The sequence below is a fragment of the Brassica oleracea genome, chromosome C5 (genome assembly GCF_000695525.1).
Source record: "Brassica oleracea var. oleracea cultivar TO1000 chromosome C5, BOL, whole genome shotgun sequence".
Taxonomy (NCBI): domain Eukaryota; kingdom Viridiplantae; phylum Streptophyta; class Magnoliopsida; order Brassicales; family Brassicaceae; genus Brassica; species Brassica oleracea.
This window is the reverse complement of record NC_027752.1, coordinates 36,617,296-36,629,271: the sequence shown is the minus strand read 5'-3', so window position 1 is coordinate 36,629,271 and position 11,976 is coordinate 36,617,296. Positions and strand designations below refer to the sequence as shown.

The window sequence follows — 11,976 nt, the reverse complement described above, 5'->3', positions numbered from 1 at the left end:
ATAGTATTAGTCAGGTTAAGACGATACTGTCAGTCCGAACATAGCAGTTGAGCTTGTCAGACTAAGCTGGATGGATTCAGACAAGGCAGCTGGACTTGTCTTCCGAGATCAGTAGTCTATGTAAGGACTGACTGGATATACGTTCTGTTGGGGAACATGTACTGAGTTGAACGTGTACTGGAAAGCTAAGGAAACTGATGGGAACGGTTATCCGAGGTGGTTACTGAGTGATTACTGGAGCGGTTAGCAAGCAGTTAGCAAAGCGGTTACAAGGCGGTTACCAGAACGGTTACTAAGCAGTTTCGGAATAGTTTACCAGGCCGGTTACTAAGCAGTTTCGGAATAGTTTACCAGGCCGGTTACAGGAGTAGTTCCAGAGCAGTTCCTGTACAGCTAAGGCGGTTATAGAGCAGTTGGAACTGCATGAGTTATGGAGAAACTGACAAGGCAGTTGGCCGAGGGAGAAACCGTCTAGGACGGTTACGGACTGAAGGGGCGCGAGAGCGGTTGTGGACGGACGGTTTTGGGGTGGAAACCGTCCAACCACTGATTTAATCTGATTTTTAGGAATCAGAAAGAGGGATCTTTTCTGGACACGGTTGGGGAGAGAAATATACAGAGAAAAATAGAGAGAAGCACGGAGAGGAATGGAGTGCGCAGAGAAGGGCCGATCGGGTCCTAATCTGACTATCCGGCTATAGAGCGATGGTGCGTGCGGCGTAGTCTGAGTCGTTGAAGGCAAGTCGCGTACTGAATGATGGAACGGGTCGGGTTACTGAGGTATACGGCGGATACTGACCGTGGGTCCGTGCGCAAGCCACAGAACAGAGTTTGTCGGCTTAGTCTGTGCAGATCGGCGCCGTGTACTGGTGGTTCATGTTCAATCGGCAGACCGTCTGGATACTAAACGATGAATGGATTATGATCGAGATATGCGGGTCTGAGTTTGATCGCAGGACAGTGAGACCGAGTCTGGGCGTAAACCGTACCAGTTCTAGTACGGACTGGGTAGAATGGGATAGATAGCGATCTAGTCGCGGACGTACTGAAGCGAGTGAAGTGGAACCAAGGACTGGAGGAACGATGGGGTAACGTACTGATGAGGATCGTCTGGCATGAGGCACGAGTTTACTGATGCGTATGGTTACTGACTGGATAAAGGCCGGTAAGGCCGAGTTTGGACGGACTGATCTAGGCTTGATCAGTGACTGGTTCTGGAACGCTAGCAAGACTGGCGTACTGCCTGTACTGGATGGCTGGTCGGAGACCAAGCCGTTTCTTCTGTTTACTTGTCACGTGGGGATGGTTGGATGAGTGACTAAGGAACAAGGGGATTCGGTTAAGTATCAGATCGAGCTGGCTGGATAAGACGGATGGGAAGCAGGAAGACCGAAAGGAAGGAATGTATGGATGGATTATCAGATAACAAAGTACCGAGGCAGTAAGGTACATGTTTATTATGCTGCGATTCCTAGTAGACTGCTAAGTTGTTGGATTAGACTTAGTGAACCCTGTGTACTGAACTGAACCTCTTAGAGGAAAACTGGTTAAAAATCGTATTTAAAGGGAATATTTCGTAAAGGGCCAGTTTGGGTCGGGGCAAGCGAACTGAGGACGAACCGGCGGAAGGGAAACCGGGTCGGGGCCTTTCACATAGCCCGGAGATGTAGTCGCTGTTTTATCTTGGGTTGTTTAGTTTCGATATTTGTATATGAACTATGATGCACCGGGACGGATACGGGGACAGAAACGGGGACGGAAGCGGGGACGGGAAACGGGAAAATTTAAAAACTATGGGTACGGGTACGGCAAATATATACTAGTAAAAAATATAAAATATTTATAAAAAAAATAAATTTATATAGTGAATCTAACATAATTAGATATAATTTACTATAATATGTCTATTTTGCCAACTAAAATTAGAAGCAAAATAACAGTGACAGTTTAATAACAATTGCACAAGCATTATGTCCCGTGAAAACTAGTCTTACTCATAGCTATGTTCTCTAACCGTCCCCAAACCGTACCAGTGTTGTACCCGTGAAGTACCCGTCCCCGAAATGTTTCCGGTACCGGTACGGCACCTAAATAGACGTCCCCGTGCTACATAGTATATGAAGAGGGTTGACGGATGGTTATGATCTGGGGGGTAGTTTGTTGCTGTTGTGGATGTTCCGTGTAGGAAAAGCAGTTAACATGGTTGGTCTTCTTTGAGGTGGGATATATTTTCGATACATGTGCATATCCATACGGAGGAATATATTGTATATTTTGTATGTTTTTGTGGTAATGATAATGGTACATGTTTTTAATATTTATTAGACTTTGTCTTATTTATGGACTTGTTAACTATACAAAATAGTTTCAAGAACGAATTTAAGGAAATCCGAACAGAGCAATATGGATGCTAAGAGCATCGATGTTCACGCTATGTTTAGTTCAGCATAAGTTTACTTTCTGCACATGTTTTGATGCAGTAAGTTAAAAACATTGGGTTAAACACATAACACAGACAGTGTAAACAATCACCAATACTATTGTGACTCCTTTTGTACATCTTAGGTTGACTAATTGTTACGCAAGCGCGGGCTTTGAAATTTTTGAGTTTGCTTTTTTGTTTCCGGAAGTAGATGACGGTGAGGGACTTAGCAATTGTTGTTTGGGGCTGTTGTGTTGTAAAGAGTCGATTGTGAAGGTTTTAGTTACGGACGTGTATTTGACAGAATATCATGTGTTGAGTTTTGTTTAGTTACTGATGAAGTTTTGTAGATTGGTTCGTGTGTTGATATCAAAGGTTCTTTTACCAATTCAATAAGTTATTGGTTATGGGCCGCAAGCATAGGAAGCCTAACTAATAATAAGTCTTGAAAATGAAATAGTTTTAAGAGTTTGGTCTGCGACTCGTAACGTAACTAAAGAGCTAGCATACATTATTTCTTCTTGTTTCTAGTTGTCGGTATGAACTGTTTCTCCCTGCAATTTCTGTAACTAAAAGAATATGTGTAGGTTTTTATTAGTTTGATGATACTGCCCGACTCTTTTACAAAAAGTGCCAACTTAAATTAAATTAAAACTTAGTTTAGCCAACCTCTGACTGAGTGTTGAGGACCACATTTTCAGTGCTTGCAGAGACAGTGAAGGTTCGGAAGTTGGGTGTGTAATTGTGAGGCGTGACGCGTGACGCGAATTTGGAACACACATTGCTTCCACAACTAGTTCTTCTAGGCATCTTGGTAGCTCTGGACCCGCCACCACCATTAGTCTGTCATAGGTTTAAGCTCCGTGTTATAATGAGAGCAACCTTGACCATTTAAAAACTGCAAGATGAATGGAGTGCTGGGGTGAGTGCTTCTTTCTTGGTATGTTCGGTCATTTATGTCTAGAAGTAGAGCACCACAAATCTAGCACTGTTGTGGCTATCGTCAACAGCCAACTCGAAACATAACCTGGAAAAAAGTGCGTCATAGTGAAAATGTTTATTGAAACTTTTGTATTGTTTTAGTCCTGAGTGAGTATGAGTATTTCGTACCTGATGCACCGGAGCGACGTCCCAGATTTTTCCAATTCCCTGCAGCTGTGCAAGCAACGTAAGACCAGCCATTTTTCCTGGAGGACACCGATGATTCAAGCCTTAAAAGGATATCAGCTTCATGGGTTTTAATGAAGAGAACTGAGTGAATATTCGTTGGGACATTTTTTAGTCATATAGTGTTCACAAAATAGGATGACAGAGTAATAGCAACCTGAGCATTGGACTTGGAGGTACATGTGAAGTTCTCCAATTGAGGCAAGTTGTTTTTTTTCTTCTGAATCTCTCCAATGGTCTCAAAACGTGGGAATACCTCTGCTGCTGCAACTCCCAATATGTGGGTCAGCATATGTTTTAAAAAGAGTAACAAACACATATATTTAATACAAATTTTCCAACATAAAGTAGAAGTGTTTAGAGTTTAGCATGCAAGCCTCTGTAAGAAAGTGAGGAAAATGATAGTTTAGCTGAGGAAAATGATAGTTTAGCTGATTTTCTCTAAGACTTATAATGAACCTGCTGAGAAACAATTCAATGGCGGGAATGGTGGTGCCAAAATAAAATTTGGTGGCCGGTGTGGAGTTAGGATACATGTTACCAACAGAAGGCCGAGTGTGGGTTAGATGTTGTTATAAAATAAGATGCATGTATGCAAGTTCTATACTTGCAGGGAATTGATTAACATCCACAATGAAAAATACACCACGACTGAACTGTAGTAGGATTATATAATTTATTTGAAATAGGAATAAAGAGATATAAGCATGAAAACTTGGAAAGGGTGAGTATCGGCCTTACATGTCTCAGTGAAAAAGACAATCAGTTTACAAGAGCTTAGAGATGACCGGAGCACTTCAGCAATAGTTATTGTCGGAATGAACCAGAAGAAGAAAGGGTGATCCAGACACTTGTACATATTCGTTCACCCACAAACTTCGAATCCATCAACTTTGGCAATCGTAAAGTTTGACAGTACTGATTGGCATGAGGAGCGGGGATGAAGCCTTGGATGACGGAATTCTGCGTAGACAAAGTAGTAAACTTTTAAAACCAATTGTTTAGCGATTACCAAGCAGCCATGTTACAAATATTTGATGTTAAGTTAAAGATGATGTTACCTTTTCATCAAGTAGGACAAGGCATGAATTCAATAAATCCCAGAAGCGGAAGAGGTGGCCAACAAATCACCTTAGAATAACAGCCAAGGCAAAGATCATCGTATGTGGAGTTCATAACAGCAGATTGGATGGAAACAGAAACGGAGAAAGGCATTTTCGACAGTTGAGTAAAAGATGAGGCGACTGAGATGTTCGATTCCAGATTCTGGCATTGACTCTTTATACTGAAATCAATGTTAGAGGTTTTGAAACGCTTAAGGTATTTGATGGAATGAGTAAAGAGGGTGAGATCAAGAGATAGGGGGAGATGAAGAGTTTCATAAGAGTACTGTGATCTGAATACGCAGGTGAACCTAATCGATTACCGGGTTTATTTGGGTCTATCTGTGGAAAGTTATAAATGGGCTTCAGCAGGTATCTAGGCTTATGTTTAAACTTGGATCACTAATGGGCTGAGGAGTTCACGTAAAAGCCACACAAAAAAAAACACAGCACTCGAAACGTGATGGAAAGCTTGGTTATGTGGATCCCACGTAAATAAGTAAAACTGATGACGTGGATAGGATTAGGAGAGAGAGTAAAAACTCCCTCATTATAATATATAGATATATATATATATATATATATAGATTAGCCAATTATATGCTTTTTGTTTTGGTATCCTATTTCTCGATTTTGAAATTTGAATTAATTGGCTTTACTGAAGCCCATCTAATATGTCGGACAGTTGATGGGAAAGCAGGACCGTCCTAATTAAAGTATCTGATGGATCTTAAACCGGTTCGGTTTTGGTGTTTGATCGTAATTTGTTAGTAAACCGTAAATGTATCCGTTAGAAAATTATTGCTAACAAAAGACGCAACGATACATAATAAAAGCAGAGGAGGTCTCTCTCTCTCTCCCTTCTTCGAGGAATTGTACATGTGGGGAACTGGTGAGATTCTTAAATCAATAAGTTTCCTTTTCGATTTATGTAATCTGTAGATCCTGAATTTGCTTTTGTTCCGTTGTTTTCTTGTTTGGAGTTCGCGATGCGATCCGTAATCCTCTTAGCGATTTTGCTTTAGGGTTTCAAGATTCCTAAATCGTTCGTTATTTATTTGTTGCAGTGATGTTTGAATCTACAAGGGAAACGCTTTGACTCACTCGTGAAACCCTCGTTGAGGTACTTCTCTGTCTTACGCTAGAGTTTGATCTATTTGTAAAGCGTGATTGTGCTTTAATTTGGTGTTTTAGTTATGGATATTATCTTCTATATCGGGACTTAAAGATCGATTATATAAAGTGAATAGAGGTAGATACTTATACACATACGTTCGAATCTATTTGGTTTCTTTCTTAGTGCTAGCACCATTGTTGATTCCTTAATATCTTATTTGTGAGAGTAAAGGATTACAGATTGAACGATTGTGTTCATGACGAATAGACATAGGGAATTAACAGAGATTTTTTTTTGAGTTCCAAGTTTTATTCTTTCACCTGTTTTCATCATACAAGTAATATTTCCTCTCTTTTTTGTTTTGTTTACAGTAGTATGTTTGTGTGGAGAAACCATCGCTGACAGATTCCATTACATCATACCTCTGGATAGAGTCACTGAAACAATTGAAGATAAGATCGGATCTTGGAGGCAAAGAAGTAGCAGCAGTAAAACAGTTAAGCTCTTTTACTTTCTCTTCTACTGTTTTGTTTCCAAGTTTGGTTGTTATTAAACCCCAAAGAAGATCATAGGCAGACACTAATCTAATAGTGTTTTGTCAGATTCTTATTTGGGGACATTGTCCCACTGTTGCGTGAAGCCTAGACCCTGAGAAAAGTTTGAAATCATGGCCCCAACAACTCTATTGGTTGGTTTGGTTGGTGGTAGTGCATGTCTAAGTAAATGATGGAAAGTATGACAGAATTTTGTTACCCACGGCTTACAAAACACAACAAACGGCTTAAGAAAAGTTTTTAGACAAAGGTTGGCTGGATCAAACGACCCGTGGCTTGCAAAAAAATGTCTTTAGGCAGACAAAGACTATGAATGAATGTTTGGTTGGATCAAATGTCCCGTGGCTTGCAAAAAGGTCTTTAGACACAAAAAGACTCTGAATGTTGGGATGGATAAAACGACCAACCAACTGTACACCGTAAAGTCTTTAGACATAGACTATGAGTTACCCACGGCTTATAAAGTCTTTAAACAAAGTCCATGAGTTGATGAAGAGGCTTTAGCAAATATTGCTACCCACGGCTTATGAAAAGTTTTTAGACAAAGACTTTGAGATTCTTGCTACACACAGCTTATGTAAAGTCTTTAGACAAAGACTGAATCTGGCCAATAACAGCTACCCACGGCTTAAAGAATGTTTTCAGACAAAGACTACCCACGGTTTTACCAAAAAAAAAGACTACCCACGGCTTATGAAAAGTTTTTAGACAAAGACTTTGAGATTCTTGCTACACACAGCTTATGTAAAGTCTTTAGACAAAGACTGAATCTGGCCAATAACAGCTACCCACGGCTTAAAGAATGTTTTCAGACAAAGACTACCCACGGTTTTACCAAAAAAAAAGACTACCCACGGCTTATGAAAAGTTTTTAGACAAAGACTTTGAGATTCTTGCTACATACAGCTTATGTAAAGTCTTTAGACAAAGACTGAATCTGGCCAATAACAGCTCTATGAGAAGAGTCTTTATGGAAGTCAATACTACGGCTACCCACGGGTTTATGGAAGTCTTTACGCCAAACAGAATTATTGCTTGACGATACCCACGGCTTAAAGAATGTTTTCAGACAAAGACTACCCACGGCTTATGAAAAGATTATAGACAAAGACTTTGAGATTCTTGCTACATACAGCTTATGTAAAGTCTTTAGACAAAGACTGAATCTGGCCAATAACAGCTCTATGAGAATAGTCTTAAAGAATGTTTTCAGACAAAGACTACCCACGGCTTATGAAAAGTTTATAGACAAAGACTTTGAGATTCTTGCTACACACAGCCAAGTCTTAAGACAGAGAGTATGAAACAAACATTGAGTTGGTTTTGACTTGATTGCTGGGAAAGACTACCAACAGCTTAAACCAAGTCTTAAGACAGAGAGTAATAGACCAAAAATTGAGTTTCTTTCTACACACAGCTTATGAAAAGTCTTCAAGATGAAGAGTATGAATTGGATGTAAAAACGACTAACAGTGGATGGCAAAACACGACCACCGGTTTAATTGCACACAAACCAACTACTACTTGTTGGATGGAAAAAACTACCTGCGGCTTAGAAAAGTCTTACACAAACAATAGTCATAATAACAGCTAGACAGAGAAGGACCAAAAGCTGAAAAAGAGTTTAAGACAGGTTATATGAATCGAAAACAGACTCCTTACTTCACCACAAGCCTTGGCAAAGTATTTAGACAACGACTACATGTCGGTTTTTGGCTTGTTGGATGGAAAACGACCAATGGCTTAAACCAAGTCTTAAGACAGAGACTATGAACTGGAAACTGATTCGGTACTTTACTATCCGAGCCTTGAAAAAGTTCTCAAATAGTGTTAAGAAAAAATTGATCAGTGTCGTAAAGAAAGTTCTAAGAAAAAGACTATGAATGTATAACACATTCATTACTTTACCACTCACAACGTAAAAATTCACAAGGTAAGAATGAGGCATTTAAGTGAAGCAGAGACTGATTAATTCTGAATTTTGCAGGTATGTATGTGCTACTTCAAATTGTTAGAGACTCATAGAAGATTTCAAGTGTAGCAGATTTCTTTGACAGGTATGTCCGTATGTGCATTTCAAACTTGTTTGTAATTTATTTGGTAAAATTATGAAAATCACAAGAAGGAGACACAAACATGAAGTAAAGATTAGTTTCATCTGTTCAGGTTTGTGCTTCGGAAACTGCTCATATCCTCATTGAGGCAAAGGCTTCTCAGGTATATGCTTTTCTTGACTTTGCTCTTGTAAATTGGGATTTTTTACTTATGAAAATTTTCAAAGTTAAGTGATATATATATATACATAAACTAAAGAAACTGGAAATGAATCTCTAAGCTCCATTTAAGCTGACTAGTCAATATTTCTATCATTGGTTTAGCTAGCATCCGTGAGATTCTAGAAAATTAATTGCTAACATATCCATTGATGAACAGGTAGATTTTCTACTTTGATTTTGGAGTATTTCTTTTTGTGTTTTCAGTGTTTGTAATCTCTATTGCATGTATTATAAGGTCTCTTAATTTTTTCAAATGAATGTATCTTCCAGCTCTTGTAGATCAAAAGTAGGTGAGAGACTCCTCCATATTGTGGTGGTAGTTTTCTTAAATTTCGAAGGTTTCTGTTTTGTTTTATACTCATAAGCTTCACTGATCATTCTAAAAATAGTGTTAATAAAACTCTTTATAGTTTGGTGCTTGTATGCATTATAAGGTCTCTCATTTTGTGAAATGGATGTATCTTGTAGTATCTTGTAGATCAAAAGTAGGTGAGAGACTCCTGCAGATTCTGGGGGTAGTTTCATTGAATTTCAAATGTTTCTGTTTTTGTGTCAATACTCCTCCTAACGCTGAATGATCGTTCTAAACATGTACAGTGTTAGTATTCTCGTTAGTTTGGTGCTTGTATGAGCTATAAGGTTTCTCATCTTGTAAGAGCTATAAGGTTTCTCATCTTGTAAGATAGATGGATCTTGGAGTCGTAGATCAACTTATAGTATTCTCTTTAGTTTGGTGCTTGCATCTACTATAAGGTTTCTCATTTTATGAAATAGATGTATCTCTTGTAGATTTAACATGTCTGGAAGACTAGAGATGGTGGTAGTAGTTTCTTTGCATCTTGAATGTTATGTTTTCTTTAATGCTCCTTACCGTGGGTGATCATTTTAAACATGTGAAATGACATCTCTACGCTGATGATTATTATGTTAGATTCTTTAAATTGTATATGTTTGACTTGAAAATTTCCATGTTATGGTATTTGTGTCTGTGCCTTGGTTTCTGAGTCTTGTCAAAAATTAGACATCATTTAATTTTCACAATTTATGGGATTCTTCATCATATGCTGATGATTACACGTTACATTTATAGATTTACATGTTGAACTGAGTTTTTACTGTAACAGTGATCGAGAATTCTCTGTTATATACGTGTGTCTATCCTGTGATCTCTTAGTCGTACAGAGCCGATGAAGCTTATTAAGTTTCTATTGATTGATGTCAAATTCAAGAAAGTAGCTGTATGTAAAGTCTAGTAGTTGTAAACATTTGAAATATGTGCTCTGGTTTTTTTTTTTCTCTTTAGGTCGACTAAATGTGATGTTAGATATTCTTTTTTGGAAATTATTGACTCTAGTTTATGTACAAAATCATCCAATTTTCTGTTTGTTGTCCGGCAAATTATCACACTAAATTACTATTACATACTAAAATAATAAGACTCGGATGTGTTATATGATCATCTCAGGAACGGCATAATGTGATTGGTAAACTAAATTCGTTTGAGAGTCATGCTATTTTAGATAAGATTCAGCTGTAATCGTTAACGAAAAATAAACTTAGTTGTTGTCTGTCTAAACTAAGATCATTTGAATTTTGATGTTATGTACATAAACAGTAATGTCTTTATGTACTTTTCAGCTGTGTTAGAATTTTCTTGCATTTTGGTTGGTTTATTCCTATGGTGTATGAATTATTGCTTATCTTATTGCATATTTCTCTTTAGAATATAATTAGCTTTTGTATAAATTGATTTCTCGACTCTTTTCTGTATCATTTCTCAACCTTATTGGGAAGAAATTTATTCTTGTACGTTTATCATAAATTATATGCAACTAAAAGTTGATTGGTATTTCGTATGGAGGATAGTTGAAGATTAATATTATTCCTTTGAACTTTACTATGATTCTACAAAATGTCAACAAACAAATAAAAAAAGTAAATATCAATTTATGAGAAGTAGAAGAAGAACTAAAGAGCCTTTGATAACTTGTTGTTACAGCTTCATTCTACAGATATCTGATGATTTCAACTGCATATTTCCATTTTTTTCGTCTCATTGATCTCTCCAATCTGTGCATTAAAACACCAATTAACTCAAAACATATTAACGTTTTTGAAACCAAACACTAACTAAACTCACTTCTTACAGTCTTACCTTGAGTCTCCCTTTCCCGCTAACAGAGACAACATCACCAGTCTTTACCGTGGTTCCGTTCTTGGTAACCGTTGCCCAGTTATAACCCGAACGTCCCCACTACTGCGAGGTAACAACAAAGAAGAATGATCTTTTTTTTCTCAGCAAACTAAACATGAGAATGCAATGGAAGATCAAAAGAAAAGAAAGCTACGGTACCTGCAAGAACGAAAGAAAGTGAGAGTGAGACACACTAATGTATTACAGCCAATAGAAGATTAAAGCTTTAGAGCAACCAACCAGCCAGTTCTGTTGCATACTCTTCAGTTGGACACTCTTTGTTTGGTCTAAGATATTTTCTGGCAACGGATAGTGGCTATTACCAGTAGCCAAATATTCATTTCTAGAGGTTTCAGGTATTCGTAGATACCCGTCTTCTCTTTCATCGAAAAAAGCCTCAAGATAAGCATCTACTTCCCTTTCTATGCTTAAAGGCAAAACCACCTTTTTGAATCCAAGTGAAAGAAGACAACAGCTTTATCATACTGTGACGGCTGCCAAAAAACAATAGACCATAAGAGAACAAACAAAAACCTCAGAATCAAAGGAGATTTTCTCACTTCATTGCAAGACCTTAACAAAAGATATACCTCTACAGTCCCATTCTTGATGCAATTCCTGAGATTTTATGAAAACCATCACAATTCCTCAGACACAATCTCCTGCTCATGCTTCGATATGAGAAAAGTAGAGAACCTTAAACTCCATTGATTCACCTCACAAGCGGACTGTGAACCACAAGTAAACTGTACACAAAAGTAAGCACTAGGTGGAGAACGAACACTAATCTCATGCTAGAAAACAGCAACCGTCACCATTCGCTGCGAGACGTCGTGATAAGGGTCTTCGGAAGCTGTCTGGAGATAAGCGAAAGAAGTGTCTCGGCCTTCTTCTCCATTCTAACCCAAGAGTCGACCTCAACATGTGTGTGTGACTCTGCAAATTCTCCGACCACAAACCCTTCCCTGTCTGGTGAACGGGAGGAAAAAAACGATGGCTGAGATTTAACAAGCTGTTAAACCGGACCTCGCTCCGGTTTACTTTTATTTTTTCGGTTACTTCTACAAAATTAGAATAAACTTAGAAAACCGGAATACATAATGGGCCTTTATGGCTAAATACAGTTTATACATAACAGGCCCA

At 38.3% G+C, this 11,976-nt stretch overlaps 2 long non-coding RNA genes across 3 annotated transcripts; one reads left to right on the top strand and one right to left on the bottom strand.

The window, feature by feature from the left end:
* The first annotated feature begins 5,513 nt into the window (after nucleotides 1-5,513).
* On the top strand, nucleotides 5,514-6,597 carry LOC106294133. Its single transcript, XR_001260742.1, has 3 exons — nucleotides 5,514-5,584; nucleotides 5,760-5,815; nucleotides 6,181-6,597. It is a non-coding gene; the product is annotated as an uncharacterized LOC106294133 (long non-coding RNA).
* Nucleotides 6,598-10,620: 4,023 nt separating this feature from the next.
* Nucleotides 10,621-11,791, bottom strand: LOC106294098. Of its 2 annotated transcripts, XR_001260734.1 has the most exons (4): nucleotides 11,424-11,791; nucleotides 11,074-11,327; nucleotides 10,795-10,896; nucleotides 10,621-10,709 (listed from the first exon to the last, which is right to left on the bottom strand). It is a non-coding gene; the product is annotated as an uncharacterized LOC106294098 (long non-coding RNA). The 2 variants fall into 2 exon arrangements; XR_001260733.1 differs by having other exon boundaries at nucleotides 10,795-11,327.
* Nucleotides 11,792-11,976: the final 185 nt, after the last annotated feature.